The sequence below is a fragment of the Mastomys coucha genome, unplaced genomic scaffold (assembly GCF_008632895.1).
Source record: "Mastomys coucha isolate ucsf_1 unplaced genomic scaffold, UCSF_Mcou_1 pScaffold18, whole genome shotgun sequence".
Taxonomy (NCBI): domain Eukaryota; kingdom Metazoa; phylum Chordata; class Mammalia; order Rodentia; family Muridae; genus Mastomys; species Mastomys coucha.
In genome coordinates this window covers 72,299,161-72,312,002 of record NW_022196900.1, presented here as the reverse complement: position 1 = coordinate 72,312,002, position 12,842 = coordinate 72,299,161, and positions in this window count along the sequence as shown.

Genomic DNA, 12,842 nt, shown 5'->3' with positions numbered 1-12,842 from the left:
CTCCCCTCTCCTCTCTTCCCCCTCCTCCCCTCTCTCATTCCTTCCCCTCCCCTGAAGTCCTCTCCCCTCCCCTCTTTCCTTTCTTTTCTTTATAAAACATATTTTGGAGCTTTTGGTTTTGGCTTTTTCAAATGCATTGGCTATTATGGGGGGGGGTGGTCTCGAGGGCATCCAATAACAACCACCTTCCTCCTGCTCATATTCAGAACCAACACAGACAAGATAGAAATTTCCAAGAGGGCTAGCTATCGCCAGCGTTATGTGTGGAGATTGTAGCACATATGTGTGAGACAAGAAGATTTTCTTTTTATTTACTTACTAAGTTATCCTTGATTGAGCTCGGTCTTTGACAGTCACATACCTGCTCATAATGCATTCTGTTTGTTTGCTTTCATCCTCACCCTCTTCTACCTCTCTCCCTCTATCTTGGATTTGTATTTTTCCTTTCCCTATAAGCCCCCCTTCCCTATCTCAACCATTCCTGTCTTTCTGTTTTGTTTTGTGACCTACTGATTTTAAGCCAGGAATATCCACTGAATCCTGATGGGTTTACAAGTAGGTACACAAAGGAAAAAAATACATGTTCCTCCACCCCCCAGAACACACCAGTAGTCAGTAGTTCAACAGGAAGGAGTAGCACCTCAGGGGCCTCTCTTCTCAGTGCATGACTGGCAGTTGCCCAGCCCAGTCCTAGGCAGGCTTGGTGCAGAGAAGTTCAGCTGCTGTGGGTTTGCAATGGCTGTACCTGAAGGTAACTTTTTCATCCTTTCTCCCTGTCCCTTTTATATTCTCTCTGCTCCATCCTCTGTACCATTCACTGAGCCTTAGAGGGGGCATAACTCTCTTGTTTGGAGCTGAGTGTTCAACTGTCACTTGTTCAGCACCTCGAACAGCTGCAGGGTTCATTCATTGATAGTGACAGTGAATTCGTTACTGCCACTATCACTCACCACAGAGAGAGACCTCATTGACTGAGGCTGAGACTGGGATCTGTCCAAGAGTATACATATAAACATTTAGAACTCAGTTTGATGCCAGGTCAATTTAGCTAGATACTAGTGAGTACCCATCTAATCCTAACCATGAGTTTTAATCAGGGTTACAGTGCCACCCATGATTATCTACCACTGAGCATGCCTCAAATCCATTCAGAAAATTCTTGGTTATTACTACATATCATTCCAGGAAGGTGGAGTTCATAGAATCTATAGTTATGTAAGAGTGTAGATGGCATTCCTACCCAGCAGTCTACATAGCACTCCATGCCAGCACTACAAAAGCTGGGTAGCAGGGAGAAGCACACTTAGTTTCAGCTTTATTTCTCTGTATTCAGCAGCCAAGGAGTGTTTCGAGTTCAGCAAAAGGGTCTTATCTAGTTCTGATGGACAACTAAGAAGAATGCAAGAACCTGTGTCATTTTGGGGACCCTAGGGACTTCCCTGGCAAATGATTCATAAGAAAGTATTCCATGTGTGGCACTCAGATTTTTATAAGATAAACATTGGTTTCCAGAAGGAGCATTATCCAGGCATGCAGGATATCTCTATTTTTCTTAATTCATACATTTTAATGGACTTGCAAAGTGGCCAGTTTCTGTGTGGCTCTTCCAACCAATGTATCCTTCCATTGGTTAACTCTCCATCCCTGCTCTCCTGTCTTCCTTGTCTTCTCAGTCCCATCCCTACCGAAACCTTTTCATCATCAGTATCTCCCTCTCTGTTCTAATCACCTGTGTTTCACTAGGGTGCCTCTAGGTAAGGATATTTTCTAATGCTGACTGTGTGCTGAATCCAGGGCTATGTGGGAGTAGAGGCTAGTACCCTCATGTAGGGAGGTGGCAGCAGCTAGTCCTGTACGATTACAGACTAGGTGTGTGAAGAATGAATGTGTCAGCTCCATGGGCAGGTCTTCCTCAAGAGGAAGGCTCTTAAACTCACCATTTCCCATGAAGTGAGTGGACAAAGAAGCCAGCGATGTTATTGTGTTTGGGAAGGATATTGTTCCTCTTGAGAGGAAGGAGACATTAGGAGTAGAGAATAAAGGGCCTGAGATGTGGCTCAGTGGTTAAGAGCACTGACTACTCTTCCAGCCCTGAGTTCAATTCCCAGAAACCACATGGTGGCTTACAACCATCTGTAATGGGATCTGATGTCCTCTTCTGGTGTGTCTGAAGATGGCTACAGTGTACTCATAATAACATAAATAAATAAATAAATAAATAATAGACAAGAAATAGTTTTACGCTCCTACCTTTGTAACAAGTGTCTCCAAAAACAAAGAAAGCAATGAATGATGGCATTAGCAAGTATTTATTTATTTTTTTTTTGGATTTTTCAAGACAGGGTTTCTCTGTATAGCCCTGGCTGTACTGGAACTCACTCTGTAGCTCAGGCTGGCCTTGAACTCAGAAATCCGCCTGCCTCTGCCTCCCAAGTGCTGGGATTAAAGGCGTGTGCCACCACCGCCCAGCTAGCAAGTATTCTTACCATTCTCCTAGAACTCAGTAGAAGTGCTTCTAGGACATCAGAGATGACACTGCCACATGCTACGGTATGAAAATGTCATTAGAAATACATTGCTTTGTACAACAACAGATATGGCGCAGAACCTAGGACCTTCACCATGCTAGGCAAGCACTCCATCACACAGCAGTCCCATCTGTCTATTATTTTCAGAAATAGGGTCTCACTAAGTTGTTTAGGCTGACTTTGAACACATTTGGCAGCCTAGACATGCCTTGAATCCATAGTCCTCTTGCCCCAGCTTCCTGAATGTCTGAGATTATGAACCAGTGCAACGGGTTCACCTCTATTCTGCTTTGCATTTATATATATACATATATATGCATATATATACATATATACACATACATATACACATACATATATGTATGTGTATATATGTATATATCACTCATCAAGAGTGTTTGAATCCTATCAAACATAGTCTATGGAGATTATCACTTGAATTTTCTTCTTAGGTCTTTAAATATAAATAAATAATAGGATTCCTCTATGTCTCCCTACTTTTCCCCCTTCCCCCTCCTTTTTCTTTGATGGGGTCTCACTATATTGCCCAGGCTGGTCTTGAACTCCTGGACTCCTAATCTGGCTACCTACATTTCTCAAATGCTACTTCAAGAGTCCACAACTTCTTACCCATACTAATTCCCATTAGTACAATGCTTAATACCAATCCATCTTTGCATCTGGTGGGAGATCACTTATTAAAAAAAACAGTATTCCTTCAGTGTTATTCTAGATTCCTCTCCTTTCCTCATCTTCCCCTCTTGTCTTCTCTTCTCTCATCTTCTCTTTTCTATAAATGGCTATAATACTGCTATCCTCCTCCTTATTGGGTGAAGCTTAAATGAAGCAGGGTAATTGCAAGCAGCAAGCATGGAAGGATTCAGATTCAACAGATTTTTAATGTTTTACCTGGTGCCTAGTTCTACAGAGACGCTCTCAGCGCCTGTTCTGTAGTTACACGACCACAACACAAGGTGTCGCTGAAGTGAGTCTTAAAGCAATGGTGAGGAGAAGCCTTCAAGCAAGACTGAGGTGAGGCTTCCATGGCAGCGCAGCAGGTGATGTCTCTTCCCTGTCACTGGGGTCCAGCTATATCATTAAGCACCCAGAAGATGCTGGCTGAGGCCCTGGCAATGCAGAGACACTTAGGGTTCCTTGACCTTGAACTTGGCAAGTCTCAGAAGACCTCAGAACTCTGGAGAAGAAATGTCTGGAGATGTCTCGGTTTGAGTTTCTGATAGACTATTCAGAAAACTATGCAAATATATATTTATTATGTATAGTTCATATTAACTTTTATTTCAGATCTATTGTAACATTTCATTGTGAGTTAAAATAAGCTTGCCATGGAGGTTTTAGGAAACAAGACCTCCAGGTTAACTACTGAGAATATCTGGCTGTACTAGATCTTTCCATACCTATTATTATTTTACATGGTGGAGACAACACTTTGCATACAAGTGCAAGTACTGTATTCTTTTTCTGAATTTATCTTACAAAACAGCTTTCATGTTATAGTAAAAATTTTCCTGTGCATTAATTTTAGAGGCTGCCTATCCCATAATTACTTACCCAATTTTCATTTGTGGGGCAGGTTAGTTGTTTCTGCTTACTTTCCATTATGCCCTCGATGTACCATATACCCTTATGCATGGAGCTTCACATGCCACAGCTCCCTACCCATTCATTCTTCAATGGTGGGGCAGGCTGGTTGTTTCTGCCTACTTACCATTATACTCCTTGATGTGCTATACACCCTTATGCATGAACGTCTGGTGATGGGATCACCATGCAGACTTTTAAAATACTTGATCAAAACTGCAGAGTGGGGATGATAATTTTAGAGAAAAGCTGGCGGTTTTGCATAAGAGAAGCAGCTGTTTTCTCTTGATCTCCTTGGCAACAGCTAGTTAAGCTTGAGATCTTGCCTGGGCCCTTAAACATGATTGCTTCTCACTAAACAGTTGTGGCATTGTAATATCAGTTAAGTGATTGGCTAAATGTGAGCGAAAAGGAACAGAATGATGGAGCTGCAGGGAAGGGCAGGCAGATGGGAATGTTAGAGGAAGATACCACTGGAAGACCCACCCACATTCTTCCTTACACTGCTTAAAGTCTCCACGGAGCACTTAGGGGACTGAAGGAACAGCGGGGTCTCAAAGCCAGGAAAGTGCATCATCAAGAGGTGAAGATAGATCCAGAATATAGGACAGAACAGGATAGAGCAGAACTAGGTTGGACTGGCTGGGACATTCTGGCTACTGGCCCATCTCATGGGTGGACTCTAGGTGGCACTGTGGCTGCAAAAGTTTTGGGCTGAGGTGTTTGGGCAAAGCTACTGGGAATTTGGGAGAGAAAGAAATAAAAGAAAAACGAATGTGATGAAGCAGATGAAAGAGTAGGGACGGAGGCCACAGTTTGGTTCAGAAAAGACAAGCTAGACTAAGGTCTCATTCATCCATTCATTCACTTACCCAATGAGTGTTTACTAAGTCTCACCTGAAGTCTATCATGGTGTGATACAGATAAAGCAGTGGGCTGAGCAGCTGCATCCCTGAAACCACATAGCTTATGAGAAACAAGAATGGCCAACATTAGTTGACCCCTGTGTGAATAAGCAGAGGTGTGTTTGAGACCAGTACTGGGGGCCAGGGGTGAAGGAATTGAGCTAGTCTGAGAGAGCACATGGCTAAGAATGTAGAGCTGAGGATTGAAGAAGTTGAGAGTGAACAAGAAGATAGAGATGAGGGAGTGAGCCTAGCTACAGAGGGGGTCTGTGCTGAGAGGAATCAGCTGGACATGTGGGAGGGGATTTTTAGCTGATATAACACAAGATTTTGGCCTTTATCCTGAGAGTACAGAAAGCGGTTAAGAGCTTCGAGCAAGGTGGGAGCTGGGTACAGACTTGTTCATTGAGGAGACTGCTTTGGTTTAAGGATGGAAATGGCCTAAGGGGTCACCAGCAAGGAAACTGTGTATCGGGTGATGCAATTATTTAATTGAAGGGATTGGATAGGGGAGATGGGTCCTAGAGGATTGAAATGGGCAGATGACAGCTGGGGACTGAGGACTCTTGGTATGAGTGGGCACCTAACACTGGCACCCAGAGGAACTAGTATCGGTGACATCACAGAGGTGCACAATGATCAGATTTGGGTGAGAAGACCGGTCACTTGACTTTTGATACCTTGATAGGGACTGTCATATTCTCACCCCATTGTTCCTTCCTTGGCTCAGAAGCTGGCAAGGCCATGTGAAGAGGGAGCCTTCTCTCACCGGTGGGTATGGTCATCCCACTGGATCATTGTGGGCCTGCCTGCTACAGGATGGTGTGTCCACTCTTCTTCTTTCTTGTGAGGAGCATGCTGGCGTCAGGTACCCTCAGACTAGTGTGGCTTTCCTCAAGGTGGACTTTGCTCACCTCAAGATGGCGATGGCTCTGTGGGTGGGATTCTGCAGGAATACATTTGATATTTTGACCCAGTGTTTACCAGGGTGCATTTCCCCGGGATTTATATTGGGCGAGTTTTACAAAGCAGGCTTGTGGCCAGATACTCGAGCAGTTTTCAAATCTGGATTCACCGGGGGCTAAAGCTGAGATGTTTCTCTCCCTCTGTAGGATCTATAAGGCCTTTTCCTCTGTTATTCTAGAAGGAAGAGAAGAATGCAGTGTATTGCTTTAGTCTTCTAACGTGCAGATGCTGAGCAGGTCTGAAGCTTGGAGGAAAGGCCTAGGGAGATCGCCATGAGTCACCAGTAAGAAATGTGGACCTGGAAAGATAGCTCTGGGTGGGCCTTGAGGAGCTTAGTGTTTTAGGGGGACAGATGAAGGTGTTCCCATGAACTAGACTGAGCAGAAAGGGAGGAAGTGAACTGAAGATGAGGTGGAGCCTCGGAAACCTGGGGGAGATGGGAGAGAGTGGCCAGCACATGAACATGTTTGTTAGATTGACAGGGAGACTGACGGTGACTTTAGCAAGCTGAATTTGGAAGGGTGCATCTCTCGTGTTTAAGCCAATGTGAACATGGTGTCATCCTATGAGTTTTGAGAAATGCATAGGCCAATGGGATCACTATTCCAATCAGCCTGTGTATGTCCATCACTCCTAGAAGTTACTTGGCACCCCTCTGCATCCAGTTTTACTCTAAATCCCTGACCCCAGGGAACTTCTTTGCTAGATAGAAGCCTATCTGTTAGTTTGCCTGTTTGAGAGTTATATACAAACTCAGAGTGTTGTATCTGACTTCTTTCCCTCTGTTTTGAATGAGGAAATGCCTGCTCTCTGCAGAAAGTGTGTAGGTCTGCAGTACAATTCAGCCATCCTGCAAGGAGTACCCACTATATTTATCAGACACTTCTCCACTCACTGTGGGGATTACGGTCATGTCCAGTGTTTGGCTACTCCGACTAAGGCAGCTATAAACGGTTTTGTACAGGATTCTTTGTGATGTGTTCCAGCATCTTTGATTTTATTTTTGTCCAAATCATAGCTAAGAAACCTCACAGCTACAGCAACGGGGAGGGGCTACTCAATCCAGGAAAGAATTTATTTTTAAGGTGGAGAAGACTGGTGCATGTGTAAATGTTGCTGCTCACGATCTGCTTGGCAGGGATCAGTTAAGGAAAGGGAAAAAGGACAATGTGAACTCTGAAAAGGAGTGGGGGGGGGAGACAATCTTTGCTCAGCTGGAGGGGAAGTATTGTAGGGGAAGCAGAAGCAGAGAAAGATGGGGTGGGTTTATGAGTGGAGGAGCAGGGGAGGTTTTCATCAGTGGGTTTGGCTTTACTGTGGAGTAGAAGGCAAGGTTGCAAACCAGGCTGAGAGAGGTGGCAGGGTGTCAGAGGTTGTGGAGAGGGGTGAGGTATGCAGTGGATACTGTAAGGAGGGCAAGAAGGCAGGGACAAGAAAGATGAAGTGGGGTTGCTGGACACTGAAGCCCAGAGGAGGCTAACGTGTGACAGGAGAGTAGCACCCACAGCTTGCTGCAGAGGTCCCACCAGGAGTCCAGTGCTCAGAGGCAGACATGAGGATGGCACGGGGAATGGCAAGTTTCTGAAGAAATTATCAGATTCAATGGATAATGGATTTCAAAGGATCCCATGGAGCCCTGTGGCAGGTTAGATATCTATTGAATGGATATGTGAGTGCAGAAGGCACATGACTTCAAGTCCAAGTGCTGTTTCCTTGACTGCATATGGCCAGAGGTTCGCATTCTGATCCTGCCCCACCCCCACCTCAGGCTCATCATGTAAGTGCTGGAAAGGTTTACCTACTCCACGTGATAGAGACACCCACAGTTTCAGACAGCTGGAACACACTGGCCATTAAGATGATTTTCATTTCTGGCCCCAGTTCTTCACTCCACATAACAGGATTCCACAGTCACATTTTTTACAGTGAGGGGAGTAATCTTATGTCTTGGTCTTCATAGTTGATTTTGTAAACCTAAAGGACTTTGTGTCTTGGTGATTGCTAAAGTCACTACCCTCTCAGCCTGCCAAAGAAGTAACAAACTCAGCCACTCTGCATTGTGGACATGTACTTAGCACAATCTACATTGTAATGGCTAAGCTGAGGATAGCCAGGCTAAGCTGAGGATAGCCAGTGGCAACATACAGCAGAGAAAACGCTTGCAATTGAAGCTACTACAATGTGGGTCATTTGTTTCATAGTGTGACTGACTGATAGAGAACAGGCCCTCTGTCAAGTGCAGGTGTGGTCACCAACACTGGTTCTACTTTGGGCAGATTGGTTTAACAGAGGTAGATGGGACATCCCTTGAGACTTATTTATTTATTTTAAAACAATACTATTTAAAGATCAAATTCCAATTCTAAAATTGACATTGAAATCTAAGAGGCAGATGGGAATGTTCACATAACTTCTTGGGCAGACAAAGGTAGCTGAAGAGACTCACTGAATATCTTCTTTTGTGTGCACATGCAAGAACCTAATTGTGGTGGGGGTTGGGGGGCTGGAGCTAAGCTGAGAAGGGCTTTTGCTGAAGGATGTACCAGCAAGTGATTTTAAGCTTAACTTGAATCTCTAGCCTAGAGATGTAGGATAGTATGCATGTTAGTGATTTGACTATGAGATTATTTTTCCCTGCATTGGTAATGAAACTGGTGGAAACATGTCAGTGCTCAGTGCAACTTTCAATCAAGTATGAGGTTTGGTATGGGCTTGAATGTCCTAGGTAGACCTCTGGCTGAGTGAGCACCGCATGTCAGAGTGTGTCACCAGTGGCCTTATGTTTGTGGGCAGCTTCCTGGTGGAAATGCATCTTCCCAGATGCCAGACCAAATGATCAATTTTATTCAAGTACAAAAATAGCAGTTTTCATTTTTCTTTATCTCTTTGAGTAACACCATTATAAGTCCAAACTGGCCTTGGAAGCAGAGATGCTTCTTAGTGAACTCCAAAGAATACGTTACCCATGGTTTTGATTTTAGGATTCAATTTTTTTGTCACATTATTGACATTGAGGGACACTTGATACTGTTTTTATAATGAAAGGGGCACTAAAGAAAGGGAGAGGCTGAGGGCAAAGAAGAGGGACAGAGGGACAATGGATGACACAAAGTTCCAGGACAGGCAAAAGGAGAAGCCTGAAATCCTGTATGAAGTAGGAAGATGACTTGAAGGAAAGAAAGGTCCTCTCCTGGCTGAGACAAGGGGGAGTACTTGGTGTGTCTGAGACTTGGTGTCTGGGGTCAGACAGCTAGCTGAGGAAATTCAAACCAATAGGATGCAGACACCCCTTGTGAATGAAGGCCACAGTAGACAGAAAGAACTATAAACAGAGTGGCAGCAGAGCCAGAAGGAAGGGCTGACGGGGCTGAGGAAGCACAAGATGGGTGAGGTATGTGTCCTGATGAAACCAGCTACATTTGAAGTTCCCGTCTGTCTGCTGAGTGGCTTCATCTCGCAGTGACAGCTCCTGCAGTGTCTTTACTGGAAACGATTCTCTGATTGTGCTCCTGTACTGCACTCTAGTTCTCCAGGCTGGGTGGGCTCTGGTGGGTGCTTTGCCATCTGAATATTTGTTTCTTATAGTGCTTTGCTTTAACAAACTATGTGTCTGCCATTTGTGTGGAACACAGAGATGGCCAGTCCTGGGTTAGGCTGGTCCAGGTAGGTTGGCCGACATAGCAAGCACGCCCATCCTGCAGTTAGACTTGAGAAAAGCAACTTGCTTTTCTGGCTAGAGCCTGTCCCCTCTCACTGCCTGCTGCTCCTCCTACTTTCCCTGCCCTCTTGGCCCATATGCCAAGCCAACCTTCGTCCTCTGAACTCCCTCTTGTGATTTTGCCCTCTTGGAGTAAGGTAGTACAAAGAGGCTAATCCAAGTCCAGCCTAAGGCTTTGAGAGAGGCCATGGAATGGAACACAATGCAGGGAGCCCCACACCTAGGCAGAGTTCCCACTTGCCCCTGCTCATTCCCATTCCACCTTGTTGTTTACTGAAGGTCTGCTCTCTGCTCCATCACTAGCTTGCAAGTCAGTTCTTTTCCCTTCAGTTTTTGGTGTCTCTGCAAATCACCACCCTCAGCACATGCATTCACAGTAGTGACACTGTAAGTACAATGTATTTGTGAGTTGTCCTGTGCTGTTTGAGGACAGTGAGAAACTGGCTCTGGAAGCACGTTGATTCTTCCATCTCATAGCATGGTAGGTTTTTGTTTGTTTGTTTGTTGTTTTAAAAATTTATTTCGTTTATGTATGTGAATACACTGTCACTGTCTTCAAACACATCAGAAGAGGGCATATGATCCGATTACAAATGGTTGTGAGCCACCATGTGGTTGCTGGGAATTGAACTCAGGACCTCTGGAAGAGCAGTCAATGCTCTTAACCACTGAGCCATCTCTCCAGCCGTATCTAGCATCCATTGGAGGGCAGGGGCTTGGTCCTCTGGAGGCTTGTTGCCCCAGTGAAAGGGGATGCTGGAGGGGTTTGCTGGGAGTGGGTAGGGGGTGGGGGAGCACCCTTTTAGAGGCAAAGGGGAAGGGGGATGAGGAAGGGGTTTGAGGAAGGGACACTGGGAAGGCAGGGACAACATTTGAAATGTAAATAAATAAAATAATTATTTTTTAAAAAATGTGCCTACAGTGGGAGAGAGAAAGCAGTTTAGTCATGGAGAGCAGCTCAGTTGGGAATTCCAGCTGCCTGCCTCAACTTCCCCAGGTGTTTTCTGTGAATGCTTGTAAGCCTGTGAGTCAATGATGTTGCCTCTGAGTTGCTGACAGGCCACTGTGGTCATCTCTGTTGGGTAAGGCCCTGATGATACGGTGTTTTATTATCTGCCTCTTCTCTGTCTGCAACCTGCTATTTATCCTTTCACATTTGTTTGCTATAGACTTAGTACACTAACTCAAAGCCCAAAGCATGGCTATCATGGGTCAGTCTCTTGACTAGACAGAACAGAAGAACCTTGGGGATCTGAGACTCACTCTTCATGTGTTCCTGCTATTTGTCTTGGGCTGAGAAGACAGATGGACTCAATCTGCTTTTCACGACATTAATGTTGTCTTAACTGGCTGGTTTCTAGACCTATAACCCAGAGCAATGACCTGTAGTTAAAAGTGGTACAGTCCACAGTCAGGAGTGCTTGCTGTTAGCTGGTGAGCCCTTCACAGGAGGCCAGGAAGTTGTGGAGTGTAACTTTCTGGTTGCACTCCAAGGAGCATGTTTTAGTAATCCGTGGCTCCTCACGATGGCCTGGCTGCGGACTCACATGGAATGCACACTGGAGATCTGGCTCGTGGGTAAGTTCCTGAATAGGAGCCTCAGCTGGACTTTGTCTATAATTATTCACACCTCATTAAAATCGAGAAGTCCAACTTGATTGCATCAGAGCTTTCAAGTGACATCACAGAGTTTCAGAGGCAGTTCTGAGTCACACCAGGGAGATGGGGCAGTAGAGAGGCAGGAAGGGTATCACAGGGGCTGTGTGTTTGTGGGTGCGAGATGGAAGTCAGGCTCATAAGGAGATTTACAATGTCAAGGTGACTGTTCATATGAAAGAGAAAAAAAACCCTACTCTAGGGAGAGGGAAGAGTCTAGGGCCATCATTTCATATGGGGTGCCCAGAGATGTCTCTGAGAGGGAGCTGATATGCAGAGTTCGAGGAAGGCAGGAGGAGGTGACAGATATTGGGAGGAGGAAGAATATCCTGGGCAGAAGAGAGAAGGGCAAAGCCCCAGCACTGGAAGATGCTAGGGTCTCGGGGAAGGTTAAGAGAACCATGTGACAGCACAGGTAAGCCAGGAGAAGGGGCAGACATGGATACTGAGGTTTTGACAGATGAGAGCCTCTCCCCAGACTTCATAGCTGGGAAGTGGCTGAAGGGACCTAGGATGCTCTTCAGCACTTCTCATCTCTCAAAACCTTAGTTTAGTATCCTGTCTGTAAGTTGAGGACAGGAGCGTTGGCTTCTCAGGGTCATTGGCGGAATGCACAAGAGAGAATTTAACTGCAGCACCCTGATGGGACACCGTGTGAATGAAGGTGTAACATTCTTGGACCCACATCCAGCTCTCAGTGGATGTTTGATACTGTCATTTCTCACATGAGACATAGGCTTCAGTGCTGAGTGAGTGCACTAAAATATTCTTATTAATTTATTTATTCACTTTGCACCCTGATTTCATCCCCTCCTTCCTCCTCTCCTTCCAGTCCTACCCTTACTAGTCCCTTCCCCCATACTCTCTGCCTTTCTCCTCAGAAAAGGGAAAGCCCCCCTTGGGCTTTTATTTTATTTTTTTCATTAAAATCTTACTTTGAGCTAGGAGAGAAGCTACCTTCCAGGGTCTCTTCTGAAGAATTCATTATTGAAATGAACTCCTATAAAGTGTTGACTGCATTCATTCTTGACTCTGGAATTTAAATCCAGCTAAGATATGTCTACACCACCTGATTCCAGAATTTAAACTCCGCTAAGATGTGTTTACACCACAAGGCTTTCAGGGTATTTTGTTGTTGTTGTTTTAAAGGAACTTGGACTTTCATTTTGGGAGCATTTGAGCCATACCTTGGAATGTAAATTATACACAACTTGCTGTGTAGTTAACACAGTCATAATTACGCTTAATCGTTCCGAAGTGCCACATCACTGATTTCTGAGATGGCTCTCCCCTGTCTGTTCCAAGTGACCCAGGAAGAATGATTACCCAGAATAGCTGAGGGCAGAGCCCCATGACAATCTGCTTTGGATTCCTCTTTCCTTCTTGTGTGGCCCACTCCAGTGGCTTGGCTTCCAAATGTAACCCACTTATTGATCTGACTTGGTGGGGAAAAAGGGAAATGACTCA